The following is a 12564-nucleotide window of genomic DNA, read 5'->3' as shown; positions in this document are numbered from 1 at the left end:
AGCAGCGTACTCCAGTTCTTCCCTTGCTGCGATGCTGCTATTAGCATCATGGCCATTGTGGTTGCGCCTAGCCGATCCATCATGACCTTCTTGGCCCATTCTCTCCAACGTATTCAAGATACCTGCAAGAGAAGTGTTCACAGCCACAAGGGACCTCTCCAATGAGGAAAGCTTGGAGTTGGTGTCAATTTGAGCGGCCTCCAATTGACCAAGGCGATCATTGGCGACCCTAACATCCTCATCAAGGCCTTCAGCATGCTCCCTCACTTGGCGCTCAAAATGTTGTATGATGCCCCTCATACGTGGTGAATGTTGAGGGTGCTCCCCCGATCCTCCTGTCATGGTTAATGGAAAGAAACAATTCACAAGAAATATGTCCTATCAACTATTGAAGCTAGGTGTTGTCCATCTCCACTTCTACCAAACTTGTGCAAACGAGTTCTTACATGTTCTTACTTTGTTATGTAAAAGGCGTTGGCAAACAGCAAGAACAGCAACAACGGTTAGTAGTACCGGAGCCGACAACAAGCACGATCCTGTGATATAGTAGATAAAAATTTGTGGAGCTATAGGTGGCTGCAAGTAATATCAAGGTACAGCTAGAACCACATGAATCAAAGCAAGTTGAATAATCATTCAACGATGGTATTGTGCTGGTCCTAGGCAAAACCCTTTAGAGACGCGAGCCTAGTCACAAGCGTAGCCACTCAAAATAGCACGAAAATAACACAAACAAAACAGCAACAACAACAACTTCCTCTCTTCCCTTCCTTTTTTTTTTCCTTCTCTTCATTTCTGATTTTTTTTTCTTTCTTTTTTTTTTGTTTTCTTTCTTTTTTTTTGTACAGCAAGCTCAAAGCTTCAGCCAACAAGTCAAAACAAGAAGTAATGATGGGTTGGTTGGCTAGTTACATGATTCAGCCAACAAGTCAAAAGTGAGAGCACTTAAATGCTTTCTTGGGAAGGGCTGATTCACTTCAAAAAGTTGCAAAAGGGTTGGCTGTTGGTGGAGGCAGCAATAAATGCATTTGGGGGTGGCTGATGTGGTGATGAGGGTGCTGCTGGTTGTGGTGGACGAAATTTGGTGGGGTTGGAGGTGGATTTCGTGGTGAATATGGTGGTGATGGTGGCAGCGGGATGAAGATAAATGAAGTGATGGTGGAAGTGTTTGCGGTGACGAATTCGTGAGCAGAACTCGAAACTCTAAAGGACTAAACTACTAGAACCAGCAACTCAACCAATCGATGCAATCGAAAACTCAGCAAGCAAAGACTAAGTAGAACAGCAAAGGCTCAACATGTTTTGGTGATTTCGGGTCTGTCCTATTTTAGTGGTTTTTCTTTTGGGCTGTAGGTAAAAACAAAGAAGTGATAAAATCTCTCACCGAGCAACTTGAGCTCTGATACCACTTGATGCAGCAACGGGGGTTCCCGATCTTTCGATGAGAGGAGGGTAAACTTCGATTTGGGGAAGGATACGACGTTGGCGGTCCGACTACAACTACCACAGGGGTGCTGCGCCTTAGCAACCGGTACACCGACTCCACGTTGTTGCTGTTCTTGCCGTGCCAAGAACAACCTTGAACCTGCAAGCAATCGAAGAACAAGCAAGAACAAGTTGACAAGGAAACAGCTCACGGCACTTGTCAAATGATGAAACTTAAACAAACCAAAATGGGGTTCTGAATACAAGTATCCGGGTGGTCTAGCCGACACACGCGAGTACAAGGAAGTAGCTGCAGCTAAACTTACATCAAAACAAAACCCAAAGTGCAAAATGGTGGCTGCTAGGAGTTTATATAGGTGGAGGAATGACCAGGAGAGGAGGTGGGAGCAAACCCTAGGTTTTGTGGACCCCTAATGGGCTGTAATGATACAAGGCCCAAGCCCAAGTTTCTGATGTAAAGAACTATTTTCGTCATTCTGAGCAGCCTGGGTCAAAGTTGATGGTGAGGCCACACATAGCTGAAAGTAGACGACGAGATCTTTCCAACAAGTACTCATTTGCCCCGTTTGCCCTCCGGAGTGAAGAGCATTGACTTCATCAACTCAGCGCTGCTAGTGCTGCTTGCGATTTGGTTCCTCTTCCATATTCCTAACAACAAGTAGATCACAACAACCATTTAGTAGCACACAATTCTGAGAAGAACTTGTATGATTAGCTAGGAATGACTTTACCTGATAATTAAGTTCACGAGCTCGAGCTCTAGTCATTGGTCCTTGCTGTGCAATAGGTGTGGTTGTATCGTTGGAAGGGATGTCCTCATCATGGCATATATTGGCCCACATGGGTGCGATGTTTTTGACCGGAATGAAAATATTCAAAAAGCACAAAAGCATGATTTTTGGACATATTGGAGTGTATTGGGTGCGTTCGTGGCAAAAACTCACTTCGTGATTCGCGCGGCGAACTTTTGTCAATTAATGCCAATATCATATATTGAGCCCCCACGGGTGCTATGTTTTATGACCGGAATGAAAAAGTTCAAAAGGCACCAAAACATGATTTTTGGACATGTTGGAGTGTATTGGGTGCGTTCGTGGCAAAAACTCACTTCGTGATTCCGACGGAGAACTTTTGTCAATTAATGTAAATATTGGCATATATTGAGCCCCCACGGGTGCAATGTTTTATGACCGGAATGAAAAAGTTTCAAAAGGCACCAAAACATGATTTTTGGACATATTGGAGTGTATTGGGTGCGTTCGTGGCAAAAACTCACTTCGTGATTCGGGCGGAGAACTTTTGTCAATTAATGCCAATATTGGCATATATTGAGCCCCCACGGGTGCTATGTTTTATGACCGGAATGAAAAAGTTCAAAAGGCACCAAAACATGATTTTTGGACATGTTGGAGTGTATTGGGTGCGTTCGTGGCAAAAACTCACTTCGTCATTCCGATGGAGAACTTTTGTCAATTAATGTAAATATTGGCATATATTGAGCCCCCACGGGTGCAATGTTTTATGACCGGAATGAAAAAGTTCAAAAGGCACCAAAACATGATTTTTGGACATATTAGAGTGTATTGGGTGCGTTCGTGGCAAAAACTCACTTCGTGATTCGCGCGGCGAACTTTTGTCAATTAATGCCAATATTGGCACACGAGGGTGCGTTGTTTTTGACCGAAATGAAAAAGATCGAAAAACGCCAAAACATGATTTTTGCACATTTTCTAGTGTATTGGCACCATTCGTGGAAAAAGCTCACTTCGGGATTCGCGCGGCGAACTTTTGTCAATTAATGCAAATATTGGCATATATTCAGCCCCAGGGGTGCGATGTTTAATGACCGGAATGAAAAAGTTCAAAAGGCACCAAAACATGATTTTTTGACATGTTGGAGTGTATTGGGTGCGTTCGTGGCAAAAACTCACTTCGTGATTCGCGCGGCGAACTTTTGTCAATTAGTGCCAATATTGGCACACGAGGGTTCGTTGTTTTTGACTGGAATGAAAAAGTTCAAAAAACGCGAAAACATGATTTTTGCACATATTCTAGTGTTTTGGCACCGTTAGTGGAAAAAACTCACTTCGTGGTTCGCGCGGCGAACTTTTGTGAATTACTGTCAATATTGGCATATGTTGAACCCCCACGGGTGCGATGTTTTTGACCGGAATAAAAAAGTTCAAAAAGCACAAAAACATGATTTTTGGACATATTGCAGTGTATTGGGTGCGTTCGTGGCAAAAACTCACTTCGTGATTCGCGCGACGAACTTTTGTCAATTAATGCCAATATTGGCACACGAGGGTGCGTTGTTTTTGACCGGAATGAAAAAGTTCAAAAAACGCCAAAACATGATTTTTGCACATATTCTAGTGTATTGGCACCATTCGTGGAAAAAACTCACTTCGTGATTCGCGCGGCGAACTTTTGTCAATTAATGTCAATATTTGCATATATTGGCCCACACGGGTGCGATGTTTTTGTTCGGAATGAAAAAGTTCAAAAAGCACCAAAACATGATTTTTGGACATATTGGAGTGTATTGGGTGCGTTCGTGGCAAAAACTCACTTCGTAATTCGCGCGGCGAACTTTTGTCAATTAATGCCAATATTGGCATATGTTGAGCCCCCACGGGTGCGATGTTTTTGACCGGAATGAAAAAGTTCAAAAAGCCCCAAAACATTATTTTTGGACATATTGGAGTGTATTGGGTGCTTTCGTGGCAAAAACTGACTTCGTGATTCGGGCGGAGAACTTTTGTCAATTAATGCCAATATTGGCACACGAGGGTGCGTTGTTTTTGACCGAAATGAAAAAGATCGAAAAACGCCAAAACATGATTTTTGCACATTTTCTAGTGTATTGGCACCATTCGTGGAAAAAGCTCACTTCGGGATTCGCGCGGCGAAGTTTTGTCAATTAATGCCAATATTGGCATATATTGAGCCCCCACGGGTGCAATGTTTTATGACCGGAATGAAAAAGTTTCAAAAGGCACCAAAACATGATTTTTGGACATATTGGAGTGTATTCGGTGCGTTCGTGGCAAAAACTCACTTCGTGATTCGGGCGGAGAACTTTTGTCAATTAATGCCAATATTGGCACATATTGAGCCCCCACGGGTGCTATGTTTTATGACCGGAATGAAAAAGTTCAAAAGGCACCAAAACATGATTTTTGGACATGTTGGAGTGTATTGGGTGCGTTCGTGGCAAAAACTCACTTCGTCATTCCGATGGAGAACTTTTGTCAATTAATGTAAATATTGGCATATATTGAGCCCCCACGGGTGCAATGTTTTATGACCGGAATGAAAAAGTTCAAAAGGCACCAAAACATGATTTTTGGACATATTGGAGTGTATTGGGTGCGTTCGTGGCAAAAACTCACTTCGTGATTCGCGCGGCGAACTTTTGTCAATTAATGCCAATATTGGCACACGAGGGTGCGTTGTTTTTGACCGAAATGAAAAAGATCGAAAAACGCCAAAACATGATTTTTGCACATTTTCTAGTGTATTGGCACCATTCATGGAAAAAGCTCACTTCGGGATTCACGCGGCGAACTTTTGTCAATTAATGCCAATATTGGCATATATTGAGCCCCAGGGGTGCGATGTTTTATGACCGGAATGAAAAAGTTCAAAAGGCACCAAAACATGATTTTTTGACATGTTGGAGTGTATTGGGTGCGTTCGTGGCAAAAACTTACTTCGTGATTCGCGCGGCGAACTTTTGTCAATTAGTGCCAATATTGGCACACGAGGGTTCGTTGTTTTTGACCGGAATGAAAAAGTTCAAAAAACGCCAAAACATGATTTTTGCACATATTCTAGTGTTTTGGCACCGTTAGTGGAAAAAACTCACTTCGTGGTTCGCGCGGCGAACTTTTGTGAATTAATGTCAATATTGGCATATGTTGAGCCCCCACGGGTGCGATGTTTTTGACCGGAATGAAAAAGTTCAAAAAGCACAAAAACATGATTTTCTGACATATTGCAGTGTATTGGGTGCGTTCGTGGCAAAAACTCACTTCGTGATTCGCGCGACGAACTTTTGTCAATTAATGCCAATATTGGCACACGAGGGTGCGTTGTTTTTGACCGGAATGAAAAAGATCGAAAAACGCCAAAACATGATTTTTGCACATTTTCTAGTGTATTGGCACCATTCGCGCGGCGAACTTTTGTCAATTAATGTCAATATTTGCATATATTGGCCCACACGGGTGCGATGTTTTTGTTCGGAATGAAAAAGTTCAAAAAGCACCAAAACATGATTTTTGGACATATTGGAGTGTATTGGGTGCGTTCGTGGCAAAAACTCACTTCGTAATTCGCGCGGCGAACTTTTGTCAGTTAATGCCAATATTGGCATATGTTGAGCCCCAGGGGTGCGATGTTTTATGACCGGAATGAAAAAGTTCAAAAGGCACCAAAACATGATTTTTTGACATGTTGGAGTGTATTGGGTGCGTTCGTGGCAAAAACTTACTTCGTGATTCGCGCGGCGAACTTTTGTCAATTAGTGCCAATATTGGCACACGAGGGTTCGTTGTTTTTGACCGGAATGAAAAAGTTCAAAAAACGCCAAAACATGATTTTTGCACATATTCTAGTGTATTGGCACCATTCGTGGAAAAAACTCACTTCGTGATTCGCGCGGCGAACTTTTGTCAATTAATGTCAATATTTGCATATATTGGCCCACACGGGTGCGATGTTTTTGTTCGGAATGAAAAAGTTCAAAAAGCACCAAAACATGATTTTTGGACATATTGGAGTGTATTGGGTGCGTTCGTGGCAAAAACTCACTTCGTAATTCGCGCGGCGAACTTTTGTCAGTTAATGCCAATATTGGCATATGTTGAGCCCCCACGGGTGCGATGTTTTTGACCGGAATGAAAAAGTTCAAAAAGCACCAAAACATTATTTTTGGACATATTGGAGTGTATTGGGTGCGTTCGTGGCAAAAACTGACTTCGTGATTCGGGCGGAGAACTTTTGTCAATTAATGCCAATATTGGCACACGAGGGTGCGTTGTTTTTGACCGAAATGAAAAAGATCGAAAAACGCCAAAACATGATTTTTGCACATTTTCTAGTGTATTGGCACCATTCGTGGAAAAAGCTCACTTCGGGATTCGCGCGGCGAAGTTTTGTCAATTAATGCCAATATTGGCATATATTGAGCCCCCACGGGTGCAATGTTTTATGACCGGAATGAAAAAGTTTCAAAAGGCACCAAAACATGATTTTTGGACATATTGGAGTGTATTCGGTGCGTTCGTGGCAAAAACTCACTTCGTGATTCGGGCGGAGAACTTTTGTCAATTAATGCCAATATTGGCACATATTGAGCCCCCACGGGTGCTATGTTTTATGACCGGAATGAAAAAGTTCAAAAGGCACCAAAACATGATTTTTGGACATGTTGGAGTGTATTGGGTGCGTTCGTGGCGAAAACTCACTTCGTCATTCCGATGGAGAACTTTTGTCAATTAATGTAAATATTGGCATATATTGAGCCCCCACGGGTGCAATGTTTTATGACCGGAATGAAAAAGTTCAAAAGGCACCAAAACATGATTTTTGGACATATTGGAGTGTATTGGGTGCGTTCGTGGCAAAAACTCACTTCGTGATTCGCGCGGCGAACTTTTGTCAATTAATGCCAATATTGGCACACGAGGGTGCGTTGTTTTTGACCGGAATGAAAAAGTTCAAAAAACGCCAAAACATGATTTTTGCACATATTCTAGTGTATTGGCACCATTCGTGGAAAAAACTCACTTCGTGATTCGCGCGGCGAACTTTTGTCAATTAATGTCAATATTTGCATATATTGGCCCACACGGGTGCGATGTTTTTGTTCGGAATGAAAAAGTTCAAAAAGCACCAAAACATGATTTTTGGACATATTGGAGTGTATTGGGTGCGTTCGTGGCAAAAACTCACTTCGTAATTCGCGCGGCGAACTTTTGTCAATTAATGCCAATATTGGCATATGTTGAGCCCCCACGGGCGCGATGTTTTTGACCGGAATGAAAAAGTTCAAAAAGCACCAAAACATTATTTTTGGACATATTGGAGTGTATTGGGTGCGTTCGTGGCAAAAACTGACTTCGTGATTCGGGCGGAGAACTTTTGTCAATTAATGCCAATATTGGCACACGAGGGTGCGTTGTTTTTGACCGAAATGAAAAAGATCGAAAAACGCCAAAACATGATTTTTGCACATTTTCTAGTGTATTGGCACCATTCGTGGAAAAAGCTCACTTCGGGATTCGCGCGGCGAAGTTTTGTCAATTAATGCCAATATTGGCATATATTGAGCCCCCACGGGTGCAATGTTTTATGACCGGAATGAAAAAGTTTCAAAAGGCACCAAAACATGATTTTTGGACATATTGGAGTGTATTCGGTGCGTTCGTGGCAAAAACTCACTTCGTGATTCGGGCGGAGAACTTTTGTCAATTAATGCCAATATTGGCACATATTGAGCCCCCACGGGTGCTATGTTTTATGACCGGAATGAAAAAGTTCAAAAGGCACCAAAACATGATTTTTGGACATGTTGGAGTGTATTGGGTGCGTTCGTGGCGAAAACTCACTTCGTCATTCCGATGGAGAACTTTTGTCAATTAATGTAAATATTGGCATATATTGAGCCCCCACGGGTGCAATGTTTTATGACCGGAATGAAAAAGTTCAAAAGGCACCAAAACATGATTTTTGGACATATTGGAGTGTATTGGGTGCGTTCGTGGCAAAAACTCACTTCGTGATTCGCGCGGCGAACTTTTGTCAATTAATGCCAATATTGGCACACGAGGGTGCGTTGTTTTTGACCGAAATGAAAAAGATCGAAAAACGCCAAAACATGATTTTTGCACATTTTCTAGTGTATTGGCACCATTCATGGAAAAAGCTCACTTCGGGATTCGCGCGGCGAACTTTTGTCAATTAATGCCAATATTGGCATATATTGAGCCCCAGGGGTGCGATGTTTTATGACCGGAATGAAAAAGTTCAAAAGGCACCAAAACATGATTTTTTGACATGTTGGAGTGTATTGGGTGCGTTCGTGGCAAAAACTTACTTCGTGATTCGCGCGGCGAACTTTTGTCAATTAGTGCCAATATTGGCACACGAGGGTTCGTTGTTTTTGACCGGAATGAAAAAGTTCAAAAAACGCCAAAACATGATTTTTGCACATATTCTAGTGTTTTGGCACCGTTAGTGGAAAAAACTCACTTCGTGGTTCGCGCGGCGAACTTTTGTGAATTAATGTCAATATTGGCATATGTTGAGCCCCCACGGGTGCGATGTTTTTGACCGGAATGAAAAAGTTCAAAAAGCACAAAAACATGATTTTCTGACATATTGCAGTGTATTGGGTGCGTTCGTGGCAAAAACTCACTTCGTGATTCGCGCGACGAACTTTTGTCAATTAATGCCAATATTGGCACACGAGGGTGCGTTGTTTTTGACCGGAATGAAAAAGTTCAAAAAACGCCAAAACATGATTTTTGCACATATTCTAGTGTATTGGCACCATTCGTGGAAAAAACTCACTTCGTGATTCGCGCGGCGAACTTTTGTCAATTAATGTCAATATTTGCATATATTGGCCCACACGGGTGCGATGTTTTTGTTCGGAATGAAAAAGTTCAAAAAGCACCAAAACATGATTTTTGGACATATTGGAGTGTATTGGGTGCGTTCGTGGCAAAAACTCACTTCGTAATTCGCGCGGCGAACTTTTGTCAGTTAATGCCAATATTGGCATATGTTGAGCCCCCACGGGTGCGATGTTTTTGACCGGAATGAAAAAGTTCAAAAAGCACCAAAACATTATTTTTGGACATATTGGAGTGTATTGGGTGCGTTCGTGGCAAAAACTGACTTCGTGATTCGGGCGGAGAACTTTTGTCAATTAATGCCAATATTGGCACACGAGGGTGCGTTGTTTTTGACCGAAATGAAAAAGATCGAAAAACGCCAAAACATGATTTTTGCACATTTTCTAGTGTATTGGCACCATTCGTGGAAAAAGCTCACTTCGGGATTCGCGCGGCGAAGTTTTGTCAATTAATGCCAATATTGGCATATATTGAGCCCCCACGGGTGCAATGTTTTATGACCGGAATGAAAAAGTTTCAAAAGGCACCAAAACATGATTTTTGGACATATTGGAGTGTATTCGGTGCGTTCGTGGCAAAAACTCACTTCGTGATTCGGGCGGAGAACTTTTGTCAATTAATGCCAATATTGGCACATATTGAGCCCCCACGGGTGCTATGTTTTATGACCGGAATGAAAAAGTTCAAAAGGCACCAAAACATGATTTTTGGACATGTTGGAGTGTATTGGGTGCGTTCGTGGCAAAAACTCACTTCGTCATTCCGATGGAGAACTTTTGTCAATTAATGTAAATATTGGCATATATTGAGCCCCCACGGGTGCAATGTTTTATGACCGGAATGAAAAAGTTCAAAAGGCACCAAAACATGATTTTTGGACATATTAGAGTGTATTGGGTGCGTTCGTGGCAAAAACTCACTTCGTGATTCGCGCGGCGAACTTTTGTCAATTAATGCCAATATTGGCACACGAGGGTGCGTTGTTTTTGACCGAAATGAAAAAGATCGAAAAACGCCAAAACATGATTTTTGCACATTTTCTAGTGTATTGGCACCATTCATGGAAAAAGCTCACTTCGGGATTCGCGCGGCGAACTTTTGTCAATTAATGCCAATATTGGCATATATTGAGCCCCAGGGGTGCGATGTTTTATGACCGGAATGAAAAAGTTCAAAAGGCACCAAAACATGATTTTTTGACATGTTGGAGTGTATTGGGTGCGTTCGTGGCAAAAACTTACTTCGTGATTCGCGCGGCGAACTTTTGTCAATTAGTGCCAATATTGGCACACGAGGGTTCGTTGTTTTTGACCGGAATGAAAAAGTTCAAAAAACGCCAAAACATGATTTTTGCACATATTCTAGTGTTTTGGCACCGTTAGTGGAAAAAACTCACTTTGTGGTTCGCGCGGCGAACTTTTGTGAATTAATGTCAATATTGGCATATGTTGAGCCCCCACGGGTGCGATGTTTTTGACCGGAATGAAAAAGTTCATAAAGCACAAAAACTTGATTTTCTGACATATTGCAGTGTATTGGGTGCGTTCGTGGCAAAAACTCACTTCGTGATTCGCGCGACGAACTTTTGTCAATTAATGCCAATATTGGCACACGAGGGTGCGTTGTTTTTGACCGGAATGAAAAAGTTCAAAAAACGCCAAAACATGATTTTTGCACATATTCTAGTGTATTGGCACCATTCGTGGAAAAAACTCACTTCAGGATTCGCGCGGCGAACTTTTGTCAATTAATGTCAGTATTTGCATATATTGGCCCACACGGGTGCGATGTTTTTGTTCGGAATGAAAAAGTTCAAAAAGCACCAAAACATGATTTTTGGACATATTGGAGTGTATTGGGTGCGTTCGTGGCAAAAACTCACTTCGTGATTCGCGCGGCGAAGTTTTGTCAGTTAATGCCAATATTGGCATATGTTGAGCCCCCACGGGTGCGATGTTTTTTGACCGGAATAAAAAAGTTCAAAAGCACCAAAACATGATTTTTGGGCATATTGGAGCGTATTGGGTGCGTTCGAGGCAAAAACTCACTTCGTGAATCGCGCGGCGAACTTATGTCACTTAGTTCCAATATTGGCATATATTGAGCCCTCACGGGTGCGATGTTTTTGACCGGAATGAAAAAGTTCAAAAAGAACCAAAACATGATTTTTTGAACATATTGGAGTGTATTGGGTGCGTTCGTAGCAAAAACACTGACGAACATTTGTCAATTAATGCCAATATTGGCATATATTGAGCACCGACGGGTGCGATGTTTTTTTGACCGGAATGAAAATGTTCAAAAAGCACCAAAACAAGATTTTTGGACATATTGGAGTGTATTCGGTGCGTTCGTGGCAAAAACTCACTTCGTGATTCGGGCGGAGAACTTTTGTCAATTAATGCCAATATTGGCACATATTGAGCCCCCACGGGTGCTATGTTTTATGACCGGAATGAAAAAGTTCAAAAGGCACCAAAACATGATTTTTGGACATGTTGGAGTGTATTGGGTGCGTTCGTGGCAAAAACTCACTTCGTCATTCCGATGGAGAACTTTTGTCAATTAATGTAAATATTGGCATATATTGAGCCCCCACGGGTGCAATGTTTTATGACCGGAATGAAAAAGTTCAAAAGGCACCAAAACATGATTTTTGGACATATTGGAGTGTATTGGGTGCGTTCGTGGCAAAAACTCACTTCGTAATTCGCGCGGCGAACTTTTGTCAATTAATGCCAATATTGGCATATGTTGAGCCCCCACGGGTGCGATGTTTTTGACCGGAATGAAAAAGTTCAAAAAGCACCAAAACATTATTTTTGGACATATTGGAGTGTATTGGGTGCGTTCGTGGCAAAAACTGACTTCGTGATTCGGGCGGAGAACTTTTGTCAATTAATGCCAATATTGGCACACGAGGGTGCGTTGTTTTTGACCGAAATGAAAAAGATCGAAAAACGCCAAAACATGATTTTTGCACATTTTCTGGTGTATTGGCACCATTCGTGGAAAAAGCTCACTTCGGGATTCGCGCGGCGAAGTTTTGTCAATTAATGCCAATATTGGCATATATTGAGCCCCCACGGGTGCAATGTTTTATGACCGGAATGAAAAAGTTTCAAAAGGCACCAAAACATGATTTTTGGACATATTGGAGTGTATTCGGTGCGTTCGTGGCAAAAACTCACTTCGTGATTCGGGCGGAGAACTTTTGTCAATTAATGCCAATATTGGCACATATTGAGCCCCCACGGGTGCTATGTTTTATGACCGGAATGAAAAAGTTCAAAAGGCACCAAAACATGATTTTTGGACATGTTGGAGTGTATTGGGTGCGTTCGTGGCAAAAACTCACTTCGTCATTCCGATGGAGAACTTTTGTCAATTAATGTAAATATTGGCATATATTGAGCCCCCACGGGTGCAATGTTTTATGACCGGAATGAAAAAGTTCAAAAGGCACCAA

At 42.1% G+C, this 12564-nt stretch overlaps 1 long non-coding RNA gene across 1 annotated transcript; it reads right to left on the bottom strand.

The window, feature by feature from the left end:
• Positions 1-1642: 1642 nt before the first annotated feature.
• Positions 1643-2268, bottom strand: LOC136354994 (uncharacterized). The gene is made up of 2 exons (XR_010738961.1): positions 2178-2268; positions 1643-2094 (listed from the first exon to the last, which is right to left on the bottom strand). It is a non-coding gene; the product is annotated as an uncharacterized lncRNA (long non-coding RNA).
• Between the last annotated feature and the right edge of the window lie 10296 nt (positions 2269-12564).

This window comes from Oryza sativa, chromosome 1 (assembly GCF_034140825.1).
Source record: "Oryza sativa Japonica Group chromosome 1, ASM3414082v1".
NCBI classification, from domain to species: Eukaryota; Viridiplantae; Streptophyta; class Magnoliopsida; order Poales; family Poaceae; genus Oryza; species Oryza sativa.
The sequence above is the reverse complement of the archived record's forward strand: the minus strand, read 5'-3'. Positions and strand labels throughout refer to the sequence as shown.